The following is an 18113-nucleotide window of genomic DNA, read 5'->3' as shown; positions in this document are numbered from 1 at the left end:
CCCCGCCGCTACGGACCGTCACCGCTCGTCACCGCTGCCCCGGATGTTGCCGTCCATCGCTGTCGCCGCGTCCCCGTGGTGTCCTCGACGCTCTGGCAAGGCTTCTGCTTCCCCGGCATCCTCGCTCTCCGTCGCCGCCATCACGTCACTACGCATGCCGCTCCTATTGGATGACGGGACGGCGTGCGCAGCGACGTGATGACGACGATGGAGAGCGCCGACGATGCAGGGGATCCCGAAGAGGACGTGCCGGAGCCCCGAGGACAGGTAAGTGATCGTCAGCGGACCACACGGGGCACCGTAAACGGCTATCCGGTGTCAGCTGAAGCAGTCTGCGCTGCCGTATAGCCGTTTATGCGATGGCCCCGACATACAAAAGCATCGTATGTTGATGCTGCCTCTGAGAGTGATCGTATGTTGAAATGATCGTATGTCGGGGCCATCGTAGGTCGGGGGGGGGGGGGGGGGTCACTGTACAATCATTGGATGGCATTCACTGTATAATGCTGTGGTGTACATGGACATCGGCACTCTACTGATACAGCCTGGCTTTGGCAGGCTGTATCGCAGGAGCGACAATCTGGTGGCAGGAGGATGGGTAAGAAACCTCAGGCCTCCAGGTCCAATAAATACACTGAGTTAACCTTTATGTATATGGGGTAAATGGGAGAGATTGCTGACTGCTGATCCAAGGACTATTGAGGATTTATGGCCGCCTTTAGGAGCTTTCATAACTCTTAATCTTTGGGACTCTAAGGCCCCCTTCACACCACAGAGATTCCATGCGGAATCACTGCTTGCAGCAGCCTCCCATTAATTTCAATAGGAATTCTGCTCTGTTACCCTCTGTTTGAGAAGCTAATGCTAGAAGGTTTTTGCAATATTTTCCGGAAGTGGATATTTAACATTACTGAGAGAGTAGTAGATAGCCTTCCTGCAGAAGTGGTAGCTGCAAATACTGTGAAGGATTTTAAGCATGCATGGGATAGGAATAAGGCTATCCTTCATATAAGATAAGCATAGGAATAAGGTTATCCTTCATATAAGATAGGGATAGGAATAAGGTTATCCTTCATATAAGATAGGGATGGCATAAGGCTATTCTTCATATAATATAGGGATAAACATAAGGCTATCCTTCACATAAAATAGGGAGGGACATAAGGCTATCCTTCATATAAGATAGGGATAGGAATAAGGTTATCCTTCATATAAGATAGGGATAGGAATAAGGTTATCCTTCATATAAGATAGGGATAGGAATAAGGTTATCCTTCATATAAGATAGGGATAGGAATAAGGTTATCCTTCATATAAGATAGGGATAGGAATAAGGCTATCCTTCATATAAGATAGGGATAGGAATAAGGTTATCCTTCATATAAGATAGGGATAGGAATAAGGTTATCCTTCATATAAGATAGGGATAGGAATAAGGTTATCCTTCATATAAGATAGGGATAGTGATAAGGATATCCTTCATGTAAAATAGGGATAGACATAAGGCTATCCTTCATATAAGATCGGGATAGACATAAGGCTATCCTTCATATAACATAGGGATAGTGATAAGGATATCCTTCATGTAAAATAGGGATAGGAATAAGGCTATCCTTCATATAAGATCGGGATAGACATAAGGCTATCCTTCAAATAATATAGGGATAGGCATAAGGCTATCCTTCATATAAGATCGGGATAGGCATAAGGCTATCCTTCATATAAGATAGGGATAGGCATAAGGCTATCCTTCATATAATATAGGGATAGGGACTATTCATAGCATTCAGAATATCAGTATTCAGACTAGATGGGATGAATGTTTTTTATCTGCTGACACATTCTATGGTAGATGAACAGTGAATGGTGCAAGTGGGGGGGCAATAAATCCACACAACACCACACAAGAACAGAGGCACTTTATAGGGTGAACAGTCTAAAAAGTATGGACGTCCTGGATATCATAGCAGCTGTCACATAGAGACGAACCCATCCTGCAAGGTAAGAAGCACAGAACAGCACATATTTACAATAACATAAATGGCCACGGGCAAAAATGAATAGTATATTGCCTTCTCTGCATTCCTGCAACATATGTCCATTACTGCTTTTTTTAAAGGTACAGGATATTATACATTTTTTACGGAAATTTTCCATGTGGACATATTGACGTCTAAACATGGCCTGATTCTCCACACCATTCTCTCTCTTCCTATTTCAACCTTCTTCAACGTAATTTTTCCTTTAAAGGGGTATTCTGGGATTAAAACATTTAACATTTTCATGTGTTGCTGGGGGGATTGCTAGATCTAAAAAAATACGCAATACTTATCTACCCCAGTCCCTCACATCTCCAGATTCACCAACTGCCGTTCCCCTACTACTCCTGCTTGTAGCTGCATCTGAGATGACACGTTGGAGCAGGACCTGTCGGCTCAGCCAATCACAGGTTGCAGCGGTGTCCTGTCATGGCCAGTGAGTGGCCGGGCCGGCAGGTCTCGCTCCAACTTGTCATCTCAAATGCAGCTACAAGCAGGGAATAGTGAGGGACTGGAAGTCGTCAGATCAGGAGCCACAGGGAACAGGGGTAGGTAAGTATCATATATTTAATTAGGCACATTTGAATTATTATTTTTTTTTATTCTGAAATACCCCTTTAAAGGGGGTGCTCTAGTGTAAAACAATATTTTTTCAAATCAACAGGTGCCAGAAGGTTAAACAGATTCGTAAATGACTTCTATTTAAAAATCTTAACCCTTCCAGTATTTATCAGCTGCTGTGTGCTCCAGAGGAAGTTGTGTAGTTCTTTCCAGTCTGACCACAGTGCTCTCTGCTGACATCTCTGTCCATGTCAGGAACTGTCCAGAGAAGGAGAGGTAATCACAGCTGTGATAATTATCTATATTCTCATGTTTTTATTGTTTGCGTTATTATTGTCACTTTGCACTTATACATTATTTTATTGGCACTTGTTGATACTTATATAGTATCTCTTATGATGCACTTATGTATTATGATTATGCACTTTGTCACTTTAATTATGTAATATGTATGCTAATTACTTTATCACATGACCATGTCTATTTAAACTACCATGGATCACTTGCACTTTGACTTGAAAAAGGTGGTGTGAGACCACAGAAATGTTGTCCGTTTTTTAGCTGGATTAAAAAACCTCACTTTTTGCTACTTTTGGTGTGCTGCGGTCGTTCCTATTTTTCCTGCATTATCGGACCCAGGACCGGGGTCCCACAGGCTGCTTGCAACCACATACAAGGACTTTTCTCTCTGAGTGTGCTGCTTTGCCTCTTTTGCTCATATATATGTATATATATATATATATATATATATTTATGTACAGTCATGGCCGTAAATGTTGGCACTCCTGAAATTGTTCCAAAAAATGAATTATTTCTTGCAGAAAAGGATTGCAGTAACACACGTTTTGCTATACACATGTTTATTCCCTTTGTGTGTATTGGAACTAAACCAAATAAGGGATGAAAAAAAGGAAATTGCACATAATGTCACCAAACTCCAAAAATGGTCTGGACAAAATCATTGGCACCCTTTCAAAATTGTGGATAAATAAGATTGTTTCAAGCATGTGATGCTCCTATAAACTCACCTGGGGTAAGTAACAGGTGTGGGCAATATAAAAATCACACCTGAAAGCAGATAAAAAGGAGAGAAGTTCACTTAGTCTTTGCATTGTGTGTCTGTGTGTGCCACACTAAGCACGGACAACAGAAAGAGAAAAAGAGAACTGTCTGAGGACTTGAGAACCAAAATTGTGGAAAAATATCAACAATCCCAAAGTTACAAGTCCATCTCCAGAGATCTAGATTTGCCTTTGTCCACAGTGCGCAACATTATCAAGAAGTTTGCAACTCATGGCACTGTAGCTAATCTCCCTGGGTGTGGACGGAAGAGAAAAATTGATGAAAGGTGTCAACGCAAGATAGTCCGGATGGTGAATAAGCAGCCCCAAACAAGTTCCAAAGATATTCAAGCTGTCCTGCAGGCTCAGGGAGCATCAGTGTCAGCGCGAACTATCTGTCAACATTTAAATTAAACGAAACGCTATGGAGGAGACCCAGGAGGACCCCACTATGGAGGAGACCCAGGAGGACCCCACTGCTGACACAGAGACGTAAAATAGCAAGACTACATTTTGCCAAAATTAACTTGAGTAACCAAAATCCTTCTGGGAAAACGTCTTGTGGACAGATGAGACAAAGATAGAGCTTTTTGGTAAAGCACATCATTCTACTGTTTACCGAAAACAGAATGAAGCCTACAAAGAAAAGAACACAGTACCTACAGTCAAATATGGTGGAGGTTCAATGATGTTTTGGGTTGTTTTGCTGCCTCTGGCACTGGGGGTCTTGAATGTGTACAAGGCATCATGAAATCTGAGGATTACCAACGGATTTTGGGTCGCACTGTACAGCCCAGTGTCAGAAAGCTGGGTTTGCGTCCAAGATCTTGGGTCTTCCAGCAGGACAATGACCCCAAACATACGTCAAAAAGCCCCCAGAAATGGATGGCAACAAAGCGCTGGAGAGTTCTGAAGTGGCAGCAATGAGTCCAGATCCAAATCCCATTGAACACCTGTGGGGAGATCTTAAAATTGCTGTTGGGAAAAGGCGCCTTCCAATAAGAGAGACCTGGAGCAGTTTGTAAAGGAAGAGAGGTCCAACATTCCGGCTGAGAGGTGTAAGAAGCTTATTGATGGTTATAGGAAGTGACTGATTTCAGTTATTTTTTCCAAAGGGTGTGCAACCAAATATTAAGTTAAGGGTGCCAATAATATTGTCCAGACCATTTTTGGAGTTTGGTGACATTATGTCCAATTTGCTTTTTTTCCTCCCTTTTTTGGTTTAGTTCCAATACACACAAAGGGAATAAACATGTGTATAGCAAAACATGTGTTACTGCAATCCTTTTCTGTGGGAAATACTTCATTCTCTAGAAAAATTTCAGGGGTGTTAACATTTACGGCCATGTCTGTATATATTATCAAGCAAATAATTTTTGAGGAAAGGGGAATACCATCTACATTTCACAAGCATTCAGTCAAAGATTTTAAGGAAGCATTAAAGGGCTCTGGACATTCCACAGCGCGCCGTAGTCTTCTGTAATCTTCTTCCGTAATGTTCTGTTCCGTAAACCATCGGTTTTCGCTCTCACATCCTCAGCAATGTTAATTCCTAACAAGAATGTAGGAAATATTTAAAAAGTGTATATACAGACATATATATATATATATATATATATATATATATATATATATATATACAGGAGAATACAGCAGCACACTGCTAGCACAAAGATATAGATAAAACATGAGTATATAGATACAACATGAGAAGCTATTCAGCTATGGTGCAGTAATGAAATAGTGAGATACTTAGCTTGCAACTTGGCGGCCAAATAGCTTGAACCGTCCCATCATGGTAAGGTGATCTCACTGGGACAGACCATACACTATGAATATGCCTCTGTGTGAACAGATCAGCAGGCATTGCAAGATCTGGAACATTCAAATCACTTTATATACACCTGATAGAGGTGGGTGGGGTGCAAGAACAAACATGGAGGTAGCCACTCCCCCATATGTGTAATACAAACAAAGAATAAGTTGGCCAGCACTATTGATTCCAAACTATAATATAGACCTGGCTTACAGGTGTAGGCTGCTGGGCTAAATATACAGCAACAGGAGAATACAGCAGTACACTGCTAGCACAAAGATATAGATAAAACATGAGTATAGAGATGAAACATGAGAAGCTATTCAGCTATGGTGCTATTCAGCTATATATTTCTTGTAACCATCCAACAACTCCTTGCCATACATGTAAAAGGGTTTTCCCTTATAATAGCTATCAAGGTATTTTTTTCTACTATACATAAGGGTGCGTTCCCACCTGGCGTATACTCAGCGTATTTCACTCTGTGCAAAATTTGCAGCGGGAAATATGCTCCATATTCCTTGCTCACTATACACACAGGGCTTTCCGGCGGCAGCCCTATGTGTGCAGTGAGTTCTGGAGGCGGGGCCGTGTGCTGGCGTGACTGTGACATGCGGCTCCGCCTCCAAAAGTCACTGCACACATAGGGCTGTCGCCGGAAAGCCCTGTGTGTGTAGTGAGCGAGGAATACGCAGCATATTTCCCGCTGCTGCCGCAAATTTTGCGCAGCATGAAATACGCTGCGTATACGCCAGGTGGGAACGCCCCCTAAATGTGTTTTCTATATAAGAAAAAAGCAAACCGAGTCTGTGTATTCCTCTCTCTCTATACAGACTGACTATAAAGGATTGCGCTGTGCAGGGGCGTAGCTGCAAAGGCTGCAGAGGTAGCAGTCGCAACGGGGCCCCAAAGCACAACGGCCCCATAAGAAACCAATATTATAACTGGCACATGGGGCCCTGTTGCAGATTTTGTATCGGGGCCCAGAGGCTGCGAGTTACACGTCTGGCCCTGTGAATCTGGTAAACGATGTATCTGTCTTCTTTTCATAATTTCTCGAGATATTTTTATGTCTTTTTGCGGGACGTGACCTAAAACGCCCTTTTTTTTCGGTGTCTTACCCCTTGTAATAACAGCTGTTAGTAAGGAATGCGTATGTTTGCTTAGTGCACCCTGCTATTGTGATGACTGCCATAAAAAGACACCTTCACAGAGCGGGGAGAGAATATTGGGAGGAAATGACATTCTGCACAAAAAAGTCCATTGAAGGTCAGACCCTGTATGTAAAATGTCCTATACGTGTGAGGTTTCTTCTTGTGTTAGATCAAACTGGTTTCTCTTCCCTGTACACACAAGGAGCGATTGTATTAACCTAAAACTAGTCCAACATTGCAAATGTCAGCGGAAGATTTTCTGTTATGCAATGGAAAAAAAATATATAAATACACTTAAAGGGGTACGCCGATGGAAAAAAACAAAATACCAGAAAGTGATACAGATTTGTAAATGACATGTGGATGAGATTTAAAAATGGTGGATGGAGCCTGTGTGAACGGTGCCATGTCCCAAATCCTCTTAGTCCTCGTGGTCTCCCTTCAGATGTTGCAAAACCACAACTCCCAGCATGCCCGGACAGCCGTTGGCTGTCCGGGCATGCTGAGAGTTGTGGTTTTGCAACAGCTGGAGGCACACTGGTTGGGAAACACTATGGGCCATGTACTTCCTAGTTCTTCAAACTGTGGACCTCCAAATACAACTGGGCATGCTGGGAGTTGTAGTTTGCACTAGCTGGAGGGTCACAGTTTGGAGACCACTGCATCTAGGGCAGGTTTACCAACAACCCTAATAGCTAAATGTTGTGTTTAAGTAACTGAAAGGGGTAAAAAAAAAATACAAATGTAATTCATCTTGTGCCAGAAAGTTATATAGATTTGTAAATTACTTCTGTATAAAAATCTTAATCCTTCCAGTACTTATCAGCTGCTGTATGCTCCAGAGAAAGTTGCGTAGTTCTTTCCAGCCTGACCACAGTGCTCTCTGCTGACACCTCTGTCCATGTCAGGAACTGTTCAGAGCAGTAGAGGTTTGTTATGGGGATTTGCTTCACCTCTGGACAGTTCCTGACACAGACAGAGGTGGCAGCAGCGAGCACTGTGGTCAGACAGAAAAGAACTGCACAACTTCCTCTGGAGCATACAGCAGCTGATAAGTACTGGAAGGATTAAGATTTTTATATAGAAATCATTTATAAATCTGTATTACTTTCTGGTTAGTTGGAAAGCATTCTTTTTTCCTCCGGAGTACCCCTTCAAAACAATTAGGATAGGGCTGTACAGCCACTTTGTGCTCTACACATTTTGCATGGCTAAAAATCACAGTTTTTGGCTAGGTTCACACTACGGAATTTCCACCTGCAATTCCGCTTTGAAATTGCAGGCAGAAATTCCGCTTGCTAAAATGTACTGTATAGTGAATGGGTTTCCGTTCACAAATTCACACTTCGGAATTTGTGAAGCGGAATTTGTGAACGGAAAATCCGCTTGGATATTTCCGTCTGAAGAATGAGCAACGCCAATGTCCACGCGGTCCTAGCGCCGACTGATTCAGTCGGCGCTGGCCGGACTCGGAATCTCCGGCCGGAAACTTTCTGCCCGGAGATTCCACAGTGTGAACCTACCCTAAGGGTACGGTCCCATGTTGCGCTTAAAGGGGTACTCCGCCCCTAGACATCTTATCCCCCATCCTTTGAATAAGATATATGATCGTCGGGGTCCAGCTGGGAACCCCGCGATCTCTCTTGCAGCACCCCCTGTCATCTGCTGCATGGAGCAAACTTCGCACCGTGCCTGATGACCAGCGATACAGGGGCCAGAGCATTTTGCACAGCGTGAAATACACTGCGTTAGCGCTACGTGCGACCGTACCCTTACACGCCTATATTAAAGGGGTTATCCAGGAAAAAACTTTTTTTTATATATCAACTGCCTCCAGAAAGTTAAACAGATTTGTAAATTACTTCTATTAAAAAAAAATCTTAATCCTTTCGGTACTTATGAGCTTCTGAAGTTAAGGTTGTTCTTTTCTGTCTAAGTGCTCTCTGATGACACGTGTCTCGGGAATCGCCCAGTTTAGAAGCAAATGCCCATAGCAAACCTCTTCTAAACTGGGCGTTTCCCGAGACACGTGTCATCAGAGAGCACTTAGACAGAAAAGAAGTTAATATATATAAAAAAGTTTTTTCCTGGATAACTCCTTTAAAGCTTATGATGTGGTTGCACTGTGACATACAAGTTTCCGTGACTGTGATCAAACAGTCTTTATAAATCCAAACCGGGATTTCTGGCGACTGTCTCAGAGGGATCCATCTTGTGCCTATACAGGTTGCCAGACTTTTGCCCAGAATCTTCTGAGAAAACAGAATAGAGTAGGTTTATCTACAGATAAAAATTATCTGTCGCTTGTATTTATGCCCAGTCAAAGGGGTACTCCGCTGCTCAGCATTTGGAACAAACTGTTCCGAACGCTGGAGCCAGCGACGGGAGCTCATGATGTCATAGCCCCTCCCACTCATGCCATTCACGCCCCGCCCCCTCGATGCAAGTCTATGGGAGGGGGCGTGACGGCTGTCACGCCCCCTCCCATAGACTTGCATTGAGAGGGGGCATGATGTCATGAGTGGGCGGGGCTATGACATCCCGCCCACGCAATGCAAGTCTATGGGAGGGGGCGTGACAGCCGTCACGCCCCCTCCCATAAACTTGCATTGAGGGGGCGGGGCGTGGACATCATGAGGGGGCGGGGCTATGGCATCACGAGCTCCCGTCGCCGGCTCGAGCATTCGGAACAACAGCAGAGTACCCCTTTAACATGCATAGGATGTATGCAGAGAAATCAAATAAGTGTTGGAGGTGTATGGAGGAGAAAGGAACCCTAATTGCATGTTTGGTGAGATTAAAAATAAAAAAAATTAAGGGGTACTCCGGTGAAAACCTTTTTTCTTTTAAATCAACTGGTGGCAGAAAGTTAAACATATTTGTAAATTACTTCTATTAAAAAATCTAAATCCTTCCTGTACTTATTAGCTGCTGAATACTACACACACCCTCAATACATCTCTATGGCAGAGCCGGAGATTGCTGAAGGCAGCGCTTCGGCTCTGCCATAGAGTTGTATTGAGGGGGCGTGTCGGCCGCAGCCTCGTGCGGAGGTCGACACGCCCCCTTCCCGCGGGCTGTCGGGGCTCCGTACAGGAGATCGCAGGGGGCCCCAGTGGTCGGACCCCCCGCGATCTGCAACTTATCCCCTATCCTTAGGATAGGGGATAAGTTGCTCACCACTGAGTCACCACTGGACTACTCCTTTAAGATATATATGAGGGTGTTTGCGGGGGAGATGGGGGGGAGGGGGAAATGATGTTTGGTGTTTTACTTAAAGGGGTACTCCTGTGGAAAACTTTTTTTTTTAATCGACTGGTGCCAGAAAGTTAAACAGATTTGTAAATTACTTCTATTAAAAATGTTAATCCTTTCAGTACTTATGAGCTGCTGAAGTTAAAGGGGTACTCCGGTGGAAAACTTTTTTTTTTTTTTTTTAAATCAACTGGTGCCAGAAAGTTAAACAGATTTGTAAATGATATTCAAAATAATAGCTTATACCTCTAGGACCTCACCAACCTTGGTGCATAATGATAAAGGTGGAGATAAATTAAGATATATCAGCGTTACTTATAAAATTGTTTTTAATTAAATATAAATAAAATACATTTGACTGGCACTACCATATGATAATCCCACTGGGCCCCCTGGGATATCAAATTAATACGAATGGAGGTAAGAAAGATGTCCAATTTACTAGTGCTCCGGTATGAATGAAAAAAAAAGTCTGTTTTAATCCGCAAACAAGAATTGAAGTCCTGTTTTGTAGCAGAGTGAGTGCACTTGTAACATAAAGTCAATCTCCAGAAAAAAGATACAAATGATATGAAAAGTATCTCTCACCACTTGATAGTCCTTTGCTGTGGGTTACAGCCCTGCACTCCTCTCGTGCCCCGATAGTAGGGGGGCACTGCAGTCTCCCGTCTCCCTTGCAGCCCCGATGGCAGGGGGGCGCAGTATGGTGTTACGTGCCGCTGGCTCCGATGGCAGGGGAGCGGGATGTGATGTTCTGTACTGCAGATTGCACTCGCTCAACAGAAAAAAGATACAAAGCCGGTGAGCGAGTGCAATCTGCAGTACAGAACATCACATCCCGCTCCCCTGCCATCGGAGCCAGCGGCACGTAACACCATACTGCGCCCCCCCTGCCATCGGGGCTGCAAGTACCTTCTACTAATTTACGAATCTGTTTAACTTTCTGGCACCAGTTGATTTAAAAAACAAAGTTTTCCACAGGAGTACCCCTTTAACAAATTTATGTGTATCCCAACATGTCCTTGTAGTGAAAAAGGTTGTAAACCTTATAAAACCTGAGGTTGTGTAGCTATTTCTCAGTGTTAGAGATGCCAAACATGTGTAAAATCTACATACACAGGGGAAAAATGTACCTGATGTAATAATGACCAACAAAATATGGTCTCAATCCCACAAGAAACACCCCACTGAATGTAACAATGTAGACTCTAAAATAACAGAGACTATACAGTGATCCCTCAACTTACAATGGCCTCAACATACAATAGTTTCAACATACAATGGTCTTTTCTGGACCATTGCAACTTGAAACCAGACTCAACATACCTGTCACAACTGAAGGTACTGACCAATCAAAATGGGTATTTTACTGGTAAATCACCTGTATTACTGACGTGCATGCACTGACTGGCTGTCTGGTAGCGCCCCCTACAGTACAGGGAGATACTACATATTCTGTACTCTTTACCTGTGCCAGGGTTAGCTGCTCCTTTGGACACCAAGTAAGGGGGGCTCCATTTGGGACCCTGCGTGTACTGTATAGGACCCTGAAGAAGCTTCTGTCCTCTACATAAACCATTGTTTCCCAACCCGGGTGCCTCCAGCTGTTGCAAAGCTACAACTCCCAGCATGCCCGGACAGCCAACGGCTGGGAGTTGTAGTTTTGCAACAGCTGGAGGCACCCTGGTTGGGAAACACTGACATATACTGTGATTACAGCTCCCAGTAGCTCTTTCTTACTTTTATATGCAAGGATTTGCTTTATTTCTATAAGTTATCAACTTATTTATCTTTAATCCTCACCTTTTCCTATTTTTGATGACATTTTGGTAGTTTCAGAACCAATTACCAGGTCTCCTTAGAGTTATGGTCTCAACATACAATGGTTTCAACATACAATGGTCGTCCTGGAACCAATTAATATTGTAACTTGAGGGACCACTTTATATACAAAAACGGCTCTTCTTTATAATAACAAAGTAACATTTTTTTTTTTTAACCACATGATTTAAAAGGAGGAAATAAACAAATGGAAAGATGAACTACTGAACTTAAAGGGGTACTCCAGTGGAAAACTTTTTTTTTTTAAATGAACTGGTGCCAGAAAGTTAACCAGATTTGTAAATGACTTCTATTAAAAATCTCAATCCTTCCAGTACTTTTTAGCAGCTGTATGCTACAGAGGAAATTCTTTACTTTTTGAATGTATTTTTTGTCTTGTCCACAGTGCTCTCTGCTGACACCTTTGTCCGTGTCAGGAACTGTTCAGAGCAGCATAGGTTTGCTATGGGGATTTTCTCTTGCTCTGGACAGTTCCTGACACGGACAGAGGTGTCAGCAGAGAGCACTGTGGACAAGACAAAAAAGAAATTTAAAAAATAATAATTGCACGCGGAATTGCGCACAGACATGTGGGAGAAAGAAGTGAAGGGTTTTTCAGCCATTTCCGCAAATTGGCCACGAATTCCGCACAAAAACGATGTCAGGCAAAAAATGTTTTTACCATTGACTCCAATTGATTTCTGCTAGCGGATTCCGCTTGAAGAATGAACATGTTCTTTCTTCAGGCGGAACGGAATTCAGCGTCGGAAATCTGCTAGCAGAATTTCCGCAGTGTGAACAGGACAGCAGAAATAACATTAAAGTCAATGGGCAGAGGGGATGTGCATTAATTTGGAGCGGAGAATTCAAGAGGAATTACTCGAGTAGTGTGTGTGTCCAGAGTGTTGGAGACCTCAAAGTCCAGTCCTGCAGCCGCCATCAAGTCAAGTAAGATAAAGTCACAGCTTTATGAGTCAAGTCAGCGTGGTCTGCAATCAATTGTCCAGTCCTACTACAAGTCTCAGCAAGCCCTTAAAGGGTAGCTCCCACCATCCTATTTTTTTTCTGTCCCTGCCTATTGCCAATCTATCCCTAACCCCCTCCCTGCTTTTAATTTTTATTTTTACTATATTAAAAATGCCTTTTGTCTGCCTGGCAGTGTGCTCACCACCAGGCAGACTTCCCCAGCAGGCACCACGTCACTGATGCCTGATGGGGGGGACTTCCGCCCTTAGTTCATCTACACAGGGTGCCTCCAGCTGTTTCATCACTACAACTCCCAGCTTGTCCTGACATCTATTGGCTGTCAGGGCATGCTGGGAGTTGTAGTATTGAAACAGCTGTAGGCACCCTGTGTAGATAAACTATTAGTTACATGCGGTGCTAGCCCGTCCCCTCCGTCTCCCTCCCCCCCCCCCCCCCGGGCCATACCCCGTTCCCTCCATCACAACCCCCCCCCCCCCCCCCCCCATTACACTTACTGCAGAGTCCGGCAGCGGGCGTGCAGGGACAGCGGCGGAGGCGATGTGCGGGAGGAGTGGCCTCCCAGCCAGTGGCCGGGGAGCCAATGCGCTCGCTTCCTGCCTGTCTGATTGACAGGCAGGGAGCGAGCGCAGGCTGAATGAAAAAGGACCGATGCCCGGCCGCATCAGTCCTTTTTCAGGGGTGACGTCACGCCAGGCTGCAGCCAGCCACTAGGAGGGAGACCCCTAGTGGCCGGTTTTCAAATGTAAATTAAACAATTTTAATTTAAAAAAAAAATTATAGAAGTATATTAGAGATATGTTGTAGTACATAAGTACTACAACATATCAAAAAATAAAGTTGGTGACAGTGCCCATTTAAGGTCTCTGCATCACTGGTCACCTCCTTGGGCCCTGGCTGAACTGTATAGACTTTACCATCTGTCTACCCTCAGTAAAGCTACCGTTGTCTGTAACTTGGTGTTGGAGTCATTATTGCCCCCGTGCCTCGCCCAGGATCCAGCGGTATACCTTCAGGTGGTACTGAGGATAAACCACTCCCTGACATCACAAATACAAGGGGTTAATGCCATCTGCCCCTAGAGTAACAACATCTGCCCTCATCACACCCCGTTACCACATTCCCATGTGTGGAGTCTTTCTCCCTAGACTAGCACTTTATAACCTATAGCTCCTCGTACCTTTTTGAGCTCCTTGTATCCATTGCCTCATTTCAGTAGTTGTTAAAATTGTCATCTTTTTCTTTGATGATTCTATTCCATATTTGTTTTCCTACTATACCATGTCCCAGGGTTGCTGCCTTTTCTTTATTGATTTCCTCCTTTTTAATCATGTGTCTTAAAGAAAAAAGTCACTTAGTTATAATAAAGAATATCAATCTTTTCACTATTAATTTTGAGTAGCTCAGTTTTTGTATATGTTCTCTATTTCTCAGTGTAGTATTTATGGGCCCCTACGATCTCCAGAACAGGGCCCTTTTCTTACCGCTCAGCGCTCAAACTTCAACATACTGAGACGAACAGATCCAGGGAGTGACGGTCCGATCGGCCAATCATTGACTGAGGTGGGATAACGCTGTGGCAAGTGATTGGTGGAGCGTGCTGTCACTCCTGAGACTCAGAAGGGGGGTAGAGCACTCAGCAGGAATAGCCAGGCCCCTGTTCTGGAGATCTCAGAGGTCCTAGAGGTCAGAGCGCCTGCGATCTGACACTTATGCCTTATCTTGTGGATAGGGGATACGTGTTATGGGCAGTGCCCCGGCCATTCATTTCGGAGCACGTGCGCCGGCGCTACTAGATTTAAAGGGCCAGTGCGCTCTTAATTGGTCAGCTGCAGGGTGGACCTTATTTAAATCCAGCTCCTCCCTATCTTGGTGCCATTTCTTCGTGCCTTGTGCCAAGAGAAAGCGTTCCTCAGTGTTTGCCTACTTAGAGTTCCAGACCTCCAGCTCGTGACCTGACTTTGCTCCTTTGCCGCCTGCCTCCTGACCTAGTGCCTGTGACCCGACCACACTTCCTAGCTGCCTACCCTTCTGACCTGTGCTTCGTCTGACTACGTCTTACCATCTGTGCCGAGGTTACATCTGGGTAACCTGTGTGGATGGATCATGCCAGGGGTAGCGACCTGGGTGCCGCCTGCCGCAGCAAGTCCATCCCGCCCTGATGCGGGCTCTGGTGAAAACCAGCGGCACCTTAGACTCCGCTCCCTGGTACAGTTCAGTCATTGTCAACACAGGCCAGCGGATCCACTACCCAGCCTCTTACAATACGTTTTGCATAACACAGACAACTCGTTTAAAAGGTTATATTTCTAACATGTCCTAGAACGAATCAGAAGGCTGCGCTCAACGTGTTCCCTCCCAACTCTGTGTTACTTGACTGAGATGGACTCCCGTTGCGATCAAAACATTTCACATGTCTGGGCAACACGTTAACATTTTTTCTAATGACAGTGATGCCTTAAGCTAGTATTTCCCGACCACTTATTAGGAAACCAACCTTTCTGATGAATTCAAATGGTCGGCTGGAGGTCTCTTACTCTTCTATTTTAGGATCTCCAGTCTTCTTCTATGGTTTGCTCAGGCAGGCTGTACTAGAAGATCGCCGATGGTACTGATTAGTACTATGTTACCATGTACATTGCAATCTCATAATTACATTAAAAAAAAGGTCCCCTATGTTGACTAAAGTGTAAAAAAAAAAAAAATTTTTCTAAAAGTAAAATAGAAAGATAAAGGGGGGAAAAAAAGAACCCCAACATATCTGGTTTTGCCACATATGGAAATACAGATTTTTAGCCACATCATATGTAAGAAAAAAAAATTATAAAATGTGATTAAAAAGTCAAAACAAAAAATGTCACTGATAAAAACGACAGATCACCGTGAAAAAAAAGCCCTTATACAGCCCCTTATAGGGAAAAATATGATTTATAGGGCAATCTAAAGCATACCGATTTTGTCCAAAAAGTTTGACTTAGTACAATAATACAAAAACAATGTCATTATAAGTATTGTTTTAATCATATCAAAAAACAGAATAAAGATAACGTGTCAATTTTACTGAAAAAATGCACTGCGTAATACCAAAACAAAAAATAAAAGTTTTTTTTGCAATTTTACCCTACAAATTTTATTTTGCAAAAGCTGGAGGCACCCTGCTTAGAAAACAATGCTGTAGTCATGAGTCACAAGCTGTGGAGGGAGTCTTTATTTTGGGAGCAGATTCTTATTTTGCAAACCAAATTAGTGACTATAATAAAGGAGTGACATTGTTTACAGCGGAGTGTGCGTAGGGTTGCCACCTTTCCCTCAGAAAAATACCGGTCATGGGTGTGGCTATGGGGGGTGGAGCTACAAAAGGGGAGGGGCCAGATTGCACAGGGGCTGAGGGATCAGGGGTTTAAGAAATGGCATGGGGGATGGGAGGGGGGTTTAAGAAATGGCATGGGGGATGGGAGGGGGGTTTAAGAAATGGCATAGGGGATTGGAGGGATACAATATATATGCGGGGGGAGTTTTCCTATATCGCACAAAAAAATTTACATTTAGAGAATACCTACCTAAACCCTATTTATGCCAGCGGCGGCGGTAGTGGTGGAGCGCGACAGCAACGCTGGCTCTCTGTGATGACGAGTGACGTCCCCCTGCGCAACGTCAGATAAACAGGCTAATCAGACAGTATCACACATGACAGATTTAGATGCACAGGCTCAGCAGACAGTATCACACATAACAGGATTAGATACACAGGCTCAGCAGACAGTATCACACATGACAGATTTAGATGCACAGGCTCAGCAGACAGTATCGCACATGACAGATATAGATACACAGGCTCAGCAGATAGTATCCCACATGACAGATTTGGATATACAGGCTCAGCTCACAGTATCACACATGACAGGATTAGATACAGAGCGCAGCAGACAGTATCGCACATGACAGGATTAGATACAGAGCGCAGCAGATAGTTTCACACATTAAATCAGGGTTTCCCAACCAGGGTGCCTCCAGCTATTGCAAAACTACAACTCCCAGCATGCCCGGACAGCCAAAGGCTGTCTGGGCATGCTGGGAGTAATAGTTTTGCAACAGCTGGAGGCACCCTGGTTGGGAAACACTGCATTAAATACACAATTTTGCAGAGAGGTCTCACCAGTCTCTTGTCTTCACTTTCTCCTTTCCCCGGGCGGCTCCAGGTTAAGAAATGTCCGGGGTTGAGGAGGAATGGGGGGGGGCAATTATTTATCCCATGGGGCCACATGAGAAACTAAAAATATTGTGGAGGGCCGGGTAGTTTTTCCCCAGATTAGGCAGCATAGTTGTCCCCCAGATCAGGCAGCATAGTTGTACCCCAGATTAGGAGCATAGTTGTACCCCAGTTGTCCCCCAGATTAGGAGCATAGTTGTACCCCAGTTGTCCCCCAGATTAGGAGCATAGTTGTACCCCAGTTGTCCCCCAGATTAGGAGCATAGTTGTACCCCAGTTGTCCCCCAGATTAGGAGCATAGTTGTACCCCAGATTAGGCAGCATAGTTGTCCCCCAGATTAGGAGCATAGTTGTCCCCCAGATTAGGAGCATAGTTGTCCCCCAGATTAGGAGCATAGTTGTCCCCCAGATTAGGAGCATAGTTGTCCCCCAGATTAGGAGCATAGTTGTCCCCCAGATTAGGAGCATAGTTGTCCCCCAGATTAGGAGCATAGTTGTCCCCCAGATTAGGCAGCATAGTTGTCCCCCAGATTAGGCAGCATAGTTGTCCCCCAGATTAGGCAGCATAGTTGTCCCCCAGATTAGGCAGCATAGTTGTCCCCCAGATTAGGCAGCATAGTTGTCCCCCAGATTAGGCAGCATAGTTGTCCCCCAGATTAGGAGCATAGTTGTCCCCCAGATTAGGCAGCATAGTTGTCCCCCAGATTAGGCAGCATAGTTGTCCCCCAGATTAGGCAGTTTACCCCCCCCCCCCCTACACACACACACACACACACATATATACACAGACACATAGAGACACACACACATATATACACAGACACATAGAGACACAGACACATATATACAGACACATATAAACACAGACACATATATACAGACACATATATATACACACACACACACATATATACACAGACACTCACCCGCCCTGCGCAGCAGAGGGAGACAGGATACACACGGCCTCTCCTTCTCTCCCCTCCCTGCTCTGCCTATGGAGGGTTGTAAGACTGCACGGGGCAGAGGGAAGGCGGGGGAGGGGGAGAGAGGAGACAGGAGGTCACGCCCCCTCCCCAGCACTGTACAGTCTCTTCCTGTCATCGCACGGAGCTCTCCCTGTCACAGGCTGCTGGTGTCAGACCTGGGCATTGTACGGCCGGTCATGAAAGAAGTGTTCTTCTGGGGATGCTGCTCCGTCCGCACCTGTCAGTG

General features: G+C 44.5%; 1 long non-coding RNA gene across 1 annotated transcript; it reads right to left on the bottom strand.

Moving 5' to 3' along the window:
• Positions 1–5053: 5053 nt before the first annotated feature.
• Positions 5054–18054, bottom strand: LOC130290319 (uncharacterized). The gene is made up of 3 exons (XR_008847565.1): positions 17828–18054; positions 16252–16335; positions 5054–5213 (listed from the first exon to the last, which is right to left on the bottom strand). It is a non-coding gene; the product is annotated as an uncharacterized LOC130290319 (long non-coding RNA).
• Positions 18055–18113: the final 59 nt, after the last annotated feature.

This window comes from Hyla sarda, chromosome 9 (genome assembly GCF_029499605.1).
Source record: "Hyla sarda isolate aHylSar1 chromosome 9, aHylSar1.hap1, whole genome shotgun sequence".
Taxonomy (NCBI): domain Eukaryota; kingdom Metazoa; phylum Chordata; class Amphibia; order Anura; family Hylidae; genus Hyla; species Hyla sarda.
This window is presented reverse-complemented; position numbering and strand designations above follow the sequence as displayed.